Source organism: Phaenicophaeus curvirostris, chromosome 2 (genome assembly GCF_032191515.1).
Source record: "Phaenicophaeus curvirostris isolate KB17595 chromosome 2, BPBGC_Pcur_1.0, whole genome shotgun sequence".
NCBI lineage: Eukaryota > Metazoa > Chordata > Aves > Cuculiformes > Cuculidae > Phaenicophaeus > Phaenicophaeus curvirostris.
The window spans coordinates 50,367,635-50,382,951 of NC_091393.1; positions in this window are offsets into that span (position 1 = coordinate 50,367,635).

Below are 15,317 nucleotides of genomic sequence, written 5' to 3' on the forward strand. Positions count from 1 at the left end.
GCTTAACATAATTCAATAACAACTTTCTCTTTGTGTGTTGCATGAGATATATATTTCTTTCTATTAACAGTGGAGAAACTGCTGAGTAATACTTGCAATGTCTTTACACTTAGAAGCTGAAAATAATGGTTTTCTGCATTTATGTTTTATTTTACAGCCTTGCTCTAACTGTCTAGTTTTAAGATTCCTGTAAATCAGATTTCTGTATTATGGATGTTAGAATAAGATGAAGAGTCATGATTAATAGCCAATTGTTCTTTAATTCTGTGCATATCCTTCTCCTTATAGCCAATATCTAAAATGCAAAATGTTATGAAAAATATTGTAAAAACAGCAATACTGAGTATTTTAATCTTTAATACCTGGCTCTTAGTAGGGATTTCATTGAACTTTACTATTGAACCTTATATTTTTGTTGGCATGTTGCCCATCTGTACCATTTATCACATACTTGAACTATAATTTATTATACTCTGAAGAGCATTCACTTCAAGTAAAGAGGGTAATAACATTGTTAAGGTGGCAGAAGGTGTCAAAATTTAATGAGTGAAAAGGTCCAATGAATGTTTGAAGTGCATTAAGCAGATGCAAACAGAATTTTATAGCAATTTAAAGTATTTCAGATACAAAAAATTCTGTTCCTAAATTTAAATTCTGAAGTAGATGTGGTATGACTCATGTAATTGATTAACTTATACCAGTATATGTATAAGATATTTGTATCGTCAAAGTAGGAATCTTTTCTGCAAGTAGTTTATGAGGTATGTGTGCTGGGATAAAACTGCTCATGTTTTTTCTGTATAAGAAAAACACTTCTGGTCAATACCTGGCAAAACTCTGTGCTTTTGTAAATATTTTGATCAGTAATCAATTGGTAAAATTATGAGATTTTTTTTTATAAATAAAGATATGATAGTTTACTCCTCTTCAGAAAGCCACTCATAATAAAATCAATTCCATATCTAATTGCATATAACATATAATACAGATTTTATTCTGTGGTAACCGCAGTAAGCACTCTCAGTTTTCATTTGAGTCTTCCCATTTCAATCTCCTTTCCTGTTAGAGTGTCTGTTGACTATTTTCTGTTGTTGCACATATTTGGATCTGCTCGTATGAAGCTTATTATATTGCTTATTATTTAAGAGTTTATTGAGAGATGTTGATGGAAATACTGGCATTTTAAATTATTGCTGGACACACAGTTAAATAGAGGTATTGAAATAGTTTGCTAAATGCTGATTTGTCCTGATCCCACCAGAGGTCGTTACAAATACTGAATTAGTTACCAAAGTTTGGTATTTCACCTAGTGTCTGCTGAGTGTTGGCTGGATATTCTACTTAAATTTCATAAAGGTATATCAATTATTTAATTAATAATTAATATGTTTAATTAATAATTATTAAATAGTACTGTAAACTTTTCTAATTTTGTATACACTTACAGATACACAGTGATCTGTTAATACATATCATGCCATAACTGTTTTATTAAATTTGAATTAACTGCATCAATGAAATGCATAATTAGTTTAAAAGCTATCCAACTTATTTTCCATGTTATCTACATTGTATACACTTTTAAAATAAGAACTCTTACTCTGTGGCTAAGTGAAATTGGGTTTATCTATTCCATAATCACAGTTTATATCTATGAAAAACATAACCAGAGTACATTAATTTAATTTAGTTAAAGTACAGTAAAAGCACTGTGGTTTCAAAGTAGTTTCATGCTTATTGAGTCAAAGGGAAAACCTACTATGTTCACTAAGCTTGAGGCTTAGTTTCTGATATGACTAAATATAATTGATTTCTCCCCTTGTTTGGTTGGTTTTTTTTTGTTTTTGTACTTCTCCCTTCATCTAATGTCATCCCCAACACTGACATGAGATCATCTTTTTTGATCATTATTTTAAGAATAATAATTCTGTTTGGTTTTTACAAATGGACATGGTTGTCCTTTATTTTTGCTTCTGTAGGTACATAGGCATAGGGGAAACAATAATTATTTTTCACTCTTAAGTGAAAGCAAAAAAGGGAAAAAGCCACAATTCATATCATTTAGTCCTTAAACTTTCACTTTCGGTTTTCATGTCAATCTCCTAACATAGGTTTCATTTAAATGGAAAACATCCTTGCAGCCAGCATTCATTTCTTTCAATTTTAATTGCCATTAATTTGAAATCCCATAGGATAAAACTCTGAAAATTGACTTGTGACTTTGAAATACAGTAGGCTTAATCCTGTTCTAATAACAATGACATATTGCTTCACTATGTGGTGGCAGAAGGAGAAGGATCACATCTTAGAAATTATGTCACTGTGTTTTTGTAGCTATCATTCCGGACTCTTTAGTCATGCCACATTTCTACTCTTATAAAAAAAGCTACATCTTATGTCTCCAATGTCACAGTCTCGTGTACTTAGAAATACAGTGTAAATATTAACTACTCACAATTCAATAACGGAACTTAGAGATACTTCACTGATTAAAAAAAATCCTGAAATTTTCTAGGAATTAATTTTTTTTAGATTTTTCTTTAAGATTTTCATTAAATGTCTTCTATCTTTAAATATTGTCATTCTCTAGTGCAATTTCTAAAGTCTTTTAGCTTCTATAACAGCTCATTCCTTTATTTTGTCCTTATTAAGCTCTACAAGGTCTTCAAGAACATCATCTAACATGAGCACAATATTGCAGAAGTAAACATGTACCAGGACAGATGTTTTGCATATGACTTTTAATTAAGAAATATTTGAGCAATTCTATGACCTCCTCAATGTCAATAAAGAAAATTTTGCCTGAGGGTTAATTAACATCCTAGAGCCTTTATGACATTACAGCTATGCATTGTGTTGGATCCTTGGTAACAGTAAGAACTATTTCATATTTAGGTTTATAATTAATTTTTTACTAATTTAAAAAGTCTAATGCACTGTCTTTTGCTCTGCTGTTCATAGAATGCCATACAAGGCACAAAAATACACTAGAATTAGAGTTACATAATGACTTTCACTCTATGTTTTGTTAACTTGTAGTAGTAATTTTTCATTCTGGTAATCTCTGTTACATGTTTGTGTGTTATTCTTCATACAGTATTTTCTAAATATAATTTTGCACATTGGTGTACTATTATGCCTATGCCAGAAAAAAAATCTTGTATCATCTGAATAAAATAATTTATATAAGACTAAATAATATCAAACTGTATGCATACAAGAGAAGAAAAATATACATATTCAGAGCAGCAACAGTGTTATTAAAGTTATTTGAATTTATCTATTTGTTTGTTATACACAATTTAGAAGCTGCTTCATAATCAGACATTTTTTTTTCTCTTTAGTGGTGGATAACAAATCATATTGAATAAAAGCATAAGCATGATTTTACAAAATCTTCCCACAGCTACACGCTTCTTTTTGAAGGTCATACTTCTTTAAATATGCACATTGTTCATTCAACATTAAGTAATATGCATGTAGAAACACACATAATCTATGGTATAAAAGTTTCTTTACGTTTTATAATATACTGTATGTGGTGAGTTGACCCTGAGTGGCCACTGGGTGCCCACCAAAGCCACTCTATCACTTCTCTCCTCAGCTAGACAGGGGAGAGAAAATACAACTAAATGTTCATGGGTCAAGAAAAGAACAGGGCATTCACTCACCAATTACTGTCGTGGGTGGCAATGAAAATTGGAGTAGAGTAATGAGAAATAAAAATAAATCTTAAAACATCTTATGCCTACCCCTCCTTTCTTCCTGAGCTCAAATTCACCCCCAGTTTTCTCTACTTCCTCCTTACCAGTTGTACATGGGAACAGAGAATGTGGGTTGTGGTCAGGTCATCACACATTGTATCTTCCTCTCCTTCATCTTCACTGTCTTCCTCTGCTCCAGGGCAGGGTCCTACCCACAGTAGACAGTTCTCCACAATATTCTCCAACATGAGTCTTTCCCATGGGCTGCCATTCTTCATGAGCTTTTCCAGCATGAGTCATTTCCACAGGACACCTCATTTCCATGCAGACTACTGCATTGAGATGACCTGATCTCAAATTAAGTTCTACTTCAACTGTCTAAGGACAGGGCTTAGTGTGATTTTAAAAGCTCTAGGTTGGGGGTTGGGCCATGAAACCTCCATCTGTAGCTTCAGAAGTTGCGAATCCTCCCTATGTGTGTGTCATGTCCATTAGCTTTTTGGAGACACTCCAGAAGTGCTTCAAATGGTGCTAGATCCTAGACAGGAGCAAGGAGGCCCTGCTTTTCTCCCAGACTGACAATTAAGCTGCTTGCTGATTTCAGCAAGTCCTTTAACTCCAGCATCTGCAAAGAGACATTTATAATACCAAGATCTAGTCAGAAAAAGCATCAGATAAATATTCCAATTTCTTTAATGTAAACCTCAAGGAACTGCCATGTGATAAGATGCTTTTAATGAGCCAGACTTGGCTAGGAGATTGAATTAGGTGTCCAAACAACAACAACAATATTCTTTTGAGGAAAACACCAATAATACCTATAATTCTATATTTAATATGGCTAGTCATGGATACTCCATCCCTGAAGGAGTTCAAGGCCAGGCTGGATGAGACTTTGAGCAACCTGGTCTGGTGGAAGGTGTCCCTCTCCATGACAGGGAGATTGGAACTAAATGATCTTTACAGTCCCTTCTAACCCAACTCATTCTATGATGCTTGGATTCTACACTATATCTCTACATATAATAATATGTGTATATATATGTATGTATGTTTGTGTATATAATCTCTAGTATAGAGATTGCTCAAACGTTTTTCAATTCCAAGCTAGGTAACAAAGCCAGTAAATTAACTTGGAAGCAAAGGTTGATTTTAATTGAGAAAATTGTGAGTGCTGTCTTCTACAGGCATCCAGGCTGTGTGAGGGTTAAGATGGACTGAGTCAAAGGAGGCTGAGGCTTGCTTACAAAATTATCACTTTTATAACTGCTCATAAAAAAGCTTAGTCCAAAAAAACAGGTATGAGATCACTCACCGAGCCAAAAGCATTTGCATTTTACCTGACCTTCAAATCATAATCTTTGCTACCTGTGGGACAGGAGACAGGTCAGTATTTCATGCCACCATTTGACCTCAACGTTGAGACTGAAAAGATCCTGATATTGCCTAGCAATGTTTATTATCATATTGATGCTCACTAATGAAAAAGGGATATAAGGTCAATTTATTTTATGCAGACCAGAAAACAGTTACTAACGATAACTACTTTTGATCATGTACTCTAGATTTTATGGCTACCTCCTCGCAGTCAATGAGTCTTTATTCATGGCTCATAAAAAATATCATCGTCCTTAGCACAGCTGGAGAGGTCAGGTGAACTGTACTTAAGAATGTTTCTCACGTATATATTCAAGTATGCTAATCACTCAACACTGATTAAAATCAGAGAAGCTGCCCACTCTGAAAAAATAGTATATCCTGAAGCTTTAAATATACATGCAAAATACTTGCACTAAGATGAAGCATTGTTAACTAGAAGTGAGATCAACCCATTTTCTACCCCGGTTTTACTTCCTTTAAGCCCATTTTATACAAATATCATGTAAATATATTTATAAGTCTCTCACATTATATGACTCAGCCCTCAAAAATTACAAAAGGACAAAGCAAAAGATCCAAATTGTTCTTTCATTTAGACATTTATTACCTGATAGTGCATTACATTTTTACTTAAAATGTTGCCTTCATGCATAAGAAGGTCACTTTATCTTTTCTTTCAGTAAAGTCACGAGAAATCCACAATCTCAGTGCAGGATAGTATTCTCTACCCTTACCTTTCTTCATACTGTTCCCTAGGACTTCTTTTCAACTGAGTGACACCATATAGTGCATTTCATGACGGCCCCATGTCAGGGCCCTGAAGACACTAATAGGTCTGAATGGCCCTGGCCAGCCCCACTTAGGATCTCCCACCCATGGATCCAAGAATGCCACTTCAGATCAGCCCAGGACCTTCAGTCCCTGCCTGAGATAACCTGAAAGGGGATCTAACTCTTTTTCCAGCTCCTGGATGGATCACTGGGATGTATGCTGTGGTCTTGTGTCCAGCACTGTCTCCTGCTGTTCCTCACCAGATGCCCTGGACCTGGTTTATGGCTTACTGTTGATGGACCCTGCTACCAGCACCTGGCTCTTCCTGGCATGCTCAGATCTTGTGGTGTGCTGCCCTACTGCTATGGGTACAGTCTCTGCTGGGGTCACTTTCAGCTCAGTGGGTGTTGCTGATTATTCTCAGATCTGGGAAAAATGGAAAGGAATGAAGAGGAGAGTCAACAGAATTCAGAACAAAACTAGAAGAGTGTTTGCTTCTGTCCACAGCGAGAACATCTGAGCACCATGATGGCAAGCATTTCTCCAGACTTGGTTCTGAATGGTTTCTTTATCAAAATAAGATTTAACAGCCTGTGTCATACAAAGCTGTAGCTACATATTTCCAATTTGCTGCTTGAAATTCATACCATTTGTTTGAGAGGGAAGGCAATGGAAGATGGAGTACTTAAGAAAGCTAAAAACAAACAAACCAACAGAAAAATTAAGCCTACAAAAGTCTTGAATTAATGAGTCAGTTGGATGATATACAGGGACTTTTTTCTCCTCTGCTTTGCAGTCAGTTTATAAATAATCTTCCTTGGGACATAAAAGTGGTAAATTTTGGTTAGCTGCCATAAAGAGGAAGCAGGTAGTTTTTAGACATGTATCAAGTTGTGCAGCAAAGAAGCAGTGTATAAACTGACACTTTTCTAGCTAAAAAATTATTTTTATATTTTCATTTTTTAAATAGATGAGAGTCCCCACTGCACTGTGTATATATCATTCTTGTATTTTCTTTTCAGACTCTTGCTGTCTGTCAATACTGATGCTGTTTTAGCTTGCAGGTGTGCTATTACCTGACTAAGGTGAGTGCCAAGTAGCCGAGGCATTGTACGGCATGAGTTTCCTTGCTTACTTTTGAATAAAATATTGTTCCAAAATTAGGGGATAAAATTACTCCAGTATTAACACTATTGAGTGTATTAAGTAGACATGATCTTAACTGTGTGACTGACAGTTTTAGAAAGCATAAATAAAATTGGATATCTGATGACAATCTCCAAACACAGCTTGCATATCAAAATAACTTAGCTCCAGATACTATAGAAGGAAAACCACAAAACATTTTCTGGTTATTTAATTTTCTTATCATTCAATGTGCATTTGAAACCAAACAAGATGCTGAACTTGGAGTTTCAATTATATGAATAATCTTTCCTAGCCATTAATAGTCTGCAAACTTGCAGATCTTCAGAACACAAATTCTAGATACTGTCATACAAAATTTGGGGTAATACTGAGAATATTAAATAAAAAAATCAAGAAGTTACAATAAAAGTAATGCAGAGATTAAAGTCTGGGCATGAAATTATGCAAAGACAAGAAAGAACAAATGTTAACAGAAGAGATGGGAAGAGTTTGGACCATTGCGTTTATATGCAGGCTAGTGGGCCAGGAACAGGAGACAGAAATGCAGTAAAGATGGAGCCAAAGGAGTGTGAAGGAAGCATTAAAAATATGATATAATGTATCTTAGTCATCTAAACCTTCCTCACTTAACTTTGAGATTATTATGTTACATTTAATACAGATTATCTTAATTTGAGCAGTTGAGAGATACTAAAAGAGTAAGTCTTGTCATCTTTGTTCATGTATGTATGGAGAACCTACAGGGAGCTTGGTCCATTATAAAAGAAAATTCATAACACCTTTTCCCCCCTTTTTAAAGAAATTATTTTAACGTGTATATCATGTAGGATATTATATTGTAAGACATTATATAGAAGTGTAACTTCAAGCTGCTTAATTCCCTTGCTAGAAGGCACAGAGCTCCTGATTTGAATACTCTTGTGACTGCTACAAATAAAAAGTTTTGACTAACTGCCTCTCTACCACGGAGACATGGAAGACTCCCTCAGGCTCTTAACATGTTTCGAATCATTAATTAGTGAATGTTACTCAAAAACGAATCCCAAATCAGTGTTATTTCCTGGGTTTGCACAATCATTTTTTTTAAAATGGTGTCTGAAGTAATAGATCTGCAGTTTCAATTCTCACTATGTAAATGAACATTTTTATTTACTGGTAGGTTGACGCTTCAAAAGAGAACACGAACTGACTAAGGAGTTACCTAAGCCAGCATAATGTGCATAGCAGAAAACAATAAAAATATTTTAAAAGAGTCCCTGTGAAGAAAGGCTTCATTAAGATACCAGAGGAGCTATTAGTCAGAGGGGACAGTTCCCATGAGACAAGGAGAAAGCTCAGACATTTAAATTCTTTTCACAGTTTTAGATGTGGATGAGACCTTAAAAACCCTTTAGTTATAGCATGTTTTGCAGTGTTTTCTGAAAGCACATGCATAAAGAGTGTTCTGAAGTTTGCTATATTTAGAGTGGGTTTTCAAAGTGTATTTTAAATGTTACATATTTTCTTTAAATATACTTTTGTGTCACTGTGATCCTGTGTTATTTATTTTTTAGGATTTCACTGCTATGTATTTTGCAGCTGCAAACTAAGCATGGCTGGTTCTAAGCCAGGGTCTCAACTGTGGACATTGTGAGCTATGCCTTGATAAATCTAGTTTTCAAGAATTATCATGAATCCATAGTTTTCTAGAACTACTTGTTTATACCTTATTGAAAGAGACAAGTCAGTAAACAGATTACAGGGGGACATTAGGGAGAAAAGTAAGAGCTGATATTTAACACACAAGAAGCTAGAGTTGCCTCATGATTGCAACAGAAAACAAGAACAGAAACACTTTGAAATATGTCCGGCTCAACTACTGAGGCAGACAGAAAGTCATCTAACTTTCCATTGTACATTACTTTTCTCTAGTACTGAACTTGGAAATAGCACTTAGCTCAAGAAATAAGGTCTTAGACTGACAACTGTCTGAAATAACTTTCTTGGCATGCAGCTGTAATCAAAGAAATAAAAACAAAACAGAAAAAAAAAAAACAACTCAAAGGATCTTAACATCACCGAGAAGGCTATTAAGAGTAAGACAGAGAGAGACAGTTTACCACATAAGACTAATGTGCCTATGTTTTGAAATGGTGGGCTATTCTGATCTATGCATCTCAAGAAGGACAGTGGAGAAGGCAAAGGGACAATTAAAATGATGGAGAGGATTTAACAGCTGGCTTATGAGAAGTGAATAAAATGCCAGGGACTTTCCAGCTAGGAGCAAGGTGTGAGTAAAGTTTACAAAATCATTAAGGTGACATGAAAGAAGAAAGAAGAATCTTAGTATAAGAGTCTGTAATAATAAAACTAGGTGGTACCTGAAGAAAATTGTAGGAGAAAAAGAACAGAATAAAGAGCATAATTCTGCTTGCTGGTAGTGAGGTTCTGTAATCTTTTTCGTAGGAAGTTGTATTTGCAGATGATATAGACAACTGCAAAAAGGAAGCAGATAAATCATTGGACAGCAGGTCCGTGAAAATATACTGAATAGAAGAGGCAAAGATGTACCCTCCAGCATCCTTACTGCAGCTGTTATGGGTGATGGGGGCATAGGTATGGAAAGCACAGCAGGATGTGGCCAGGCTTGTATGTGTTCCTTAAACAGCTTCTCTTACAGCCGCACTCTATTGGATTCAACTTATATAACAGTCCAAAAAGGTCTGCAAGCCCTCTCAAGGAAGGGATGCAGAAAGGCTACAGAAAAAGAGCAGGGGAGTATCAGGTGACTATGTGTTCCAAGAAATGAAGATCACAAATGGAAAGAAAATAAGAAAGAGTGAGTGGAGGCACACCAACAAGTAATTTCATTTTTCCTTGGAGCATCCAAGGAGCAGGTAGACTTTGCCTACCAGAGCTCTACCCACAGGTGCAAGAAAGCAAAGTAATGGAAACAGACACCATGGCCATTGATATCCTCCCTGTCAGGCCTCTACTACCTGGTGCTGGGAGCAGCCAGTTTAACCAGGGCCAGAAGGCTATTGAGAATGTGTCACACTACTTACAGGGTCCTTGGACGGGAAGGAAGTTAATGAGAATGACGGCTTAACCTTTCATGACATATTTATAAAAAAAAGGATTGGGAAAGGAAGTGCTCTAGCTCTCTAGGAGATGAACAGCAGATTGGAAGGGCACTGTCATGGTTTAGCTCTGACCTGGCTAATTTTGGCAGCTGTTAGTAACACAGCTTAAAATTGAGCATTCTCACCGTGGGTAGTATTTCCTGGAGGTATGCATTGAACTTCATCATCTTTCAGCATTTCCCACTCAGTATGTCCAGGCTCTCAAGAAAAAGCAGCCCCACAAATGGGTTTGCCTTTGCCCAAAGCAGAAAAACCCCATATAGTTTTTCCCACCATGGGACTGTATTCCCTTCCACCGTATGTAGAAGGTCTGACTGAGCAGGACCAGCTGGACTGGCAGATCCTCTGGTGTTGACTAACCAGCCAGTTTCTGTGAAATGCTTCTCCCAGTTTTTAAATATACCATCCCCCGGTTGCTTTCAAGGTAGTTCTTAATAGTCCATTATATCATTCAATTTTCCCTGAGGCTGGGGCATGATAGGGAATATGATATATCCATTTAATACCATGTATACCATGTTCTTTGGCCCAAATATCTATGAGATTGGTTTTGAAATGAGTACCATTGTCTGACTCAGTTCTTTTTGAAGTACTATGCCTCCATAAAACTTGCTTTTCAAGGCCTAGGATAGTGTTATGGGCAATAGTATGGGATACTGGATCTGTTTGCAGCCATCTGGTGGTTGTTTTCACCATTCTAATCAGATAACGCTTACCCTGGTGGGTTTTAAGGAGTATGATGTAGTCAGTTTGCCAAGCCTCGCCATATTTATATTTCAGCCTTTGCCCCTCTTGCCACAAAAGCTATAAACTTTTAGCCTGCTTTATTTTGGCACATATTTCATAACCTGCACAACATCATCCATTGTTAAATGAACCTCTCAGTCACATGCCCATTCTGATATTGCATCCCTTCCTTCATTACCTGAAGTGTCATAAGCCCACCAAGCTAGAAATAGTTCACCTTTATGTTGCCAGTCCAAACCTGTTTGGAATATTTTAGCAGCCTTATCCACTTGCTGGCTGTTTTGATGTTCCTCAGTAGCTCGACTCTTGGGTATGCGGTCATCTACATGACATACCTTCACAATTACTTTCTCTAGCCAAGCTGCAATATCTTGCCACAATGTGGCAGGCCGAATAGGTTTACCTCTATGCTGCTAGTTGTTCTGTTTCCATTGCTTTGACCACCCCCAGAAAGCATTTTCTACCATCCATGAGTCAATAAAGAGATAAAGTATTGCCCACTTTTCTCGTTCTGCAATATCTAAAGTCAGCAGCACAGCTTTTACTTCTTCAAATTGGCTTGATTCACTTTTTCCTTCGGTCACCTCTGCGACTCATCCTGTAGCACTCCACAGAGCAGCTTTCCATCTTCATTGATTTCCTACAAGACGGCTGGATCCACAGTGAACAGAGCATACTTTTTCTCATTTTCTGATAGCTGACTATGGTGGAGCTTCATCAGCTCATGCTACTACCTCCTCTAGTGGCATTCCAAAGCTTTTGCCTTCAGGCCAGTCCATAATCACTTCTAAGATTCCTGGGCAATTAGGACCTCCTATATAGGCTCACTGAGTGATTAGTGCAATCCACTCGTTCTATGTAGCATCAGTAGCATGATGAGCAGGAGAGACTGGACCTGTTCCAACAGCTCTGTATCTTCTTACATTGAGGATTCCAGAACTGGACACAGTACTCCAGATGAGGTCTCACAAGAGAGGAGTAAAGGGGCAGAATCTCTTCCCTTGACCTTCTGGCCACGCTTCTTTTGATGCAGCCCAGTATATGGTTGGTCTTTTGGGCTGCAAGCGCACGTTGCCATCTCATGTCGACCTTCCTATCGACCAGCACCCCCAAGTCCTTCTCCGCACCACAGCTCTCAATCACATCATCCCCCATGGTGTACTGAAAACAGGGATTGCTGTGACCCAGGTGTAGGACCTTGCACTTGGCCTATTTGAACCTCATGAGGTTCTCACAGGCCCACTTCTCCAGCCTGTCCAGGTCCCTCTGGATGACATCCTGTCCTTCCGATGTGGCAACTGGACCACTCAGCTTGGTGTCATCTGCAGACTTGCTGAGGGTGCACTCAATCTCGCTGTCAATATCATTGATGAAGGTATTAAACAGCACCAGTTCCAGTACAGACCCCTGAGGGACACCACTAGTCATGGATGTCCATCTGGACTTTGAGCCATTGACCACTACTCTTTGAATATGACCATCCAACCAGTTTCTTATCCACCAAACCATCCACCCATCAAATCCAACTCTCTCCAATTTAGAGAGGAGGATGTTGCGGGGGACCAGGTCAAAGTCTTTACAGAAGTCTAGATAGATCACATCCATCAGTTTACCCATGTCCACTGCTGCGGTTACCCCATCACAGAAAGCCACTAAGTTGGTCATACAGGATTTGCCCCTGGTGAAGCCGTGCTGGCTGCCACTGTTCACCTCCCTGTCCTCCGTGTGCTTTAGCACAGCTTCTAGGAGGATCTGTTCCATGATCTTCCCAGGCACAGATGTGAGGCTGTCAAGTCTGTAGTTCTCAGGGTCGTCTTTTCTGCTCTTTATAAAAATGGGCACAGAGTTACCCTTCTTCCAGTCACCAGGGACTTCTCCTGATTGCCATGACTTTTCAAATATCACGGAGAGCGGGTTGGCAATCACATCAGTCAATTCCCTCAGGACTCTGGGATGCATCTTATCAGGTCCCATAGACCTATAAATGTTTAGTTTCCTCAGGTGGTCACGAACCTGATCCTCCTCTATAGTGGGAGGGTGTTTATCTTCCAGTCCCATGACCCAGGAGGGGTGAGGAGAGTGGTTATCGGTGAAGACTGAGGCAAAAAAAGTTGTTAAGTATCTCAGCCTTCTCCTTGCCTGTTAACACTTGATCACCATTTCCAGCCATCAGTAGGGGTACATTCTCTTTGACCTTCCTCTTTTGATTAACGTACCTGTAGAAGCCCTTCTTGCTAGTCTTTACTTCCCTAGCCAAGTTTAGCTCCATATGCGCCTTGGCCTTCCTGAATTCATCCCTACACAACTGGGCAGCATCCCTATACATGCCCCAGGTTACTTGTCCCTGCTTGCACTGTCTGTGCAGTTCCCTCTTCTTCTTTAGTTTAACCAGCAGGTCTCAACTCAGCCATGCTGGTCTCTTCCCTTCCCTGCCTGATTTTCTACATACAGGGACTGAGCACTCTTGCGCTTTATGGAAAGCATCCTTGAATATTTTCCAGCTCTGTTCCTCTCCATTGTTTTGGAGGACCATGTCCCAGGGGATCCTACTGAGTAATTTCTTGAAGATCTGGAAGTCTGCTTTCCTGAAATTTAGGATCCTAACTGTACTCCTCACCTGTTCCATATCCCTCTGGAACTTGAACTCCACCAGTGCATGATCACCGCAGCCCAGGCTGCCTCCAATCCTAGTATCACTGATGAATTTGCTTGCATTGGTGGCCATAAGGTCCAGTATTGCATCTCCTTGGGTGGAGTTCTCTATCAGCTGGACTAAGAAGTTATCCTCAATGCACTCCAGGAGTCTCCTGGATTGCCTACAGCTTGCCACGTTACTTTTCCAGCAAATGTTGGGGTGGTTGAAGTTGCCGAGTAGGATGAGAGCTTGCCAGTTTGAAGCCTCCTGTAGCTGGAGGAAGAAGACTTTATCAGTTGGATCTCCTTGATCGGGTGTCCTGTAGTATACACCAATCACAAGATTCCGGTTGGTTCTTCTGTCCTCAATTTTGACCCACAAGCCTTCAACCTGTTCACGGCTACACTTCAACTACAACTCTTCACATTCTATTCCTTTCCTGAGATAAAGGGCAACACCTCCACCCGTCCTTCCTGGTTTTTCCCTTCTGAACAGCCTGTAGCCATTGACAGCCACACTCCAGTTGTGGGATTCGTCCTATCACATTTCTGTGATGGCAACTAGATCGTAGCTTTCTAGTAGCATGGTAGCTTCCAGCTCCTATTGCTTGTTACCCAAGCTTCATACATTAGTGTAAAGGCACTTCAGCTGTAGGTTTTCCATCCCTTTTCCTCATGTCCTCTCCATGGTCTTGCAGGAAAAAAACCACAGGATGTGGATCTGCTGTCTCATATGCCACATCATGGAGAAAACCAACTTTAAACAAAATTTCACAGGAGCATCATCAGGGAAATGGACTACTATAAATATTACCAAATAAATCAGGCTTAGGTCATTCATGATGTTAATTGCCTTTTCTAATGCCTACAATCAATAACACACAAAATAACACAGAGGGCCACTGCACAGATGACCACAAGTTGCATGAACTATTTGTCGAAGACTAGCAGCTGTAGTATTACTGAGTATGTCATAATTTTAATAAACAGTCAGAAAAATTTTACAGGAATAAAACATAATGAATTTCTCAAAAGCAGCATAAACTAGCTGTCTCTTTTCTAATTCACAACCCTTCACGTTTCAAGGAAAAAAAAAGCAAAACCCCAAAACAGTATTACTTTCTAGTTCTGCTTTTCAAATCTCATTCTGATAAGCTTTGAAACAGCAGTTTCAGGTCTGCAGCACTGGCATTCTGCCCAGTGAATATTACCAGCCAAGCTGGCCAAGGCTGCCCAGCTGAGCCGCTGCCTACACTGAGAGATACAGACTTTTTTTCTGCAATCCAAGTTGAGCTATCTCGGTGAGTTAGGTTAGCAAATGTTCTGTAGCATGAGAGGAAAAAGACTCGTGGGTTAGAGACTAAAACTACAGCTTTAATGAAATCATCATCATGTAATAAAATATGTACAAATATCTGAGATACTGCCCCCACCCTTCGATGAATGTATGACCAATACCCACCTTGCTACAACATCCTTTAAGGTAGTTGTAGACAATGTTAAGGTCTCCCCTCAGCCTCTTTTTCTCTATGTTAAAAAACCCCAGTTCCCACAGCTGCATCTCATAAGGCTTGTTCTCTAGCCCCTTCACCACCTTCAACGATGCTGGAGGCATTTTTTTTTTTAATTAATTTTGTTTGAAATCATTGAATTTGAGAATGGGAAAAGAAATGTGCAGCAGGGAAGAGTAAAGCAATGTGGCTGGATGTGTGGAACAATGTTCCACCACCTCCTGCCTCATTCAGAAAGCTGTTCTGTGAAATGGCTGTCATGTATGCAAGGCAGCAGAATCCAGTTTTCTAGAGAAAAA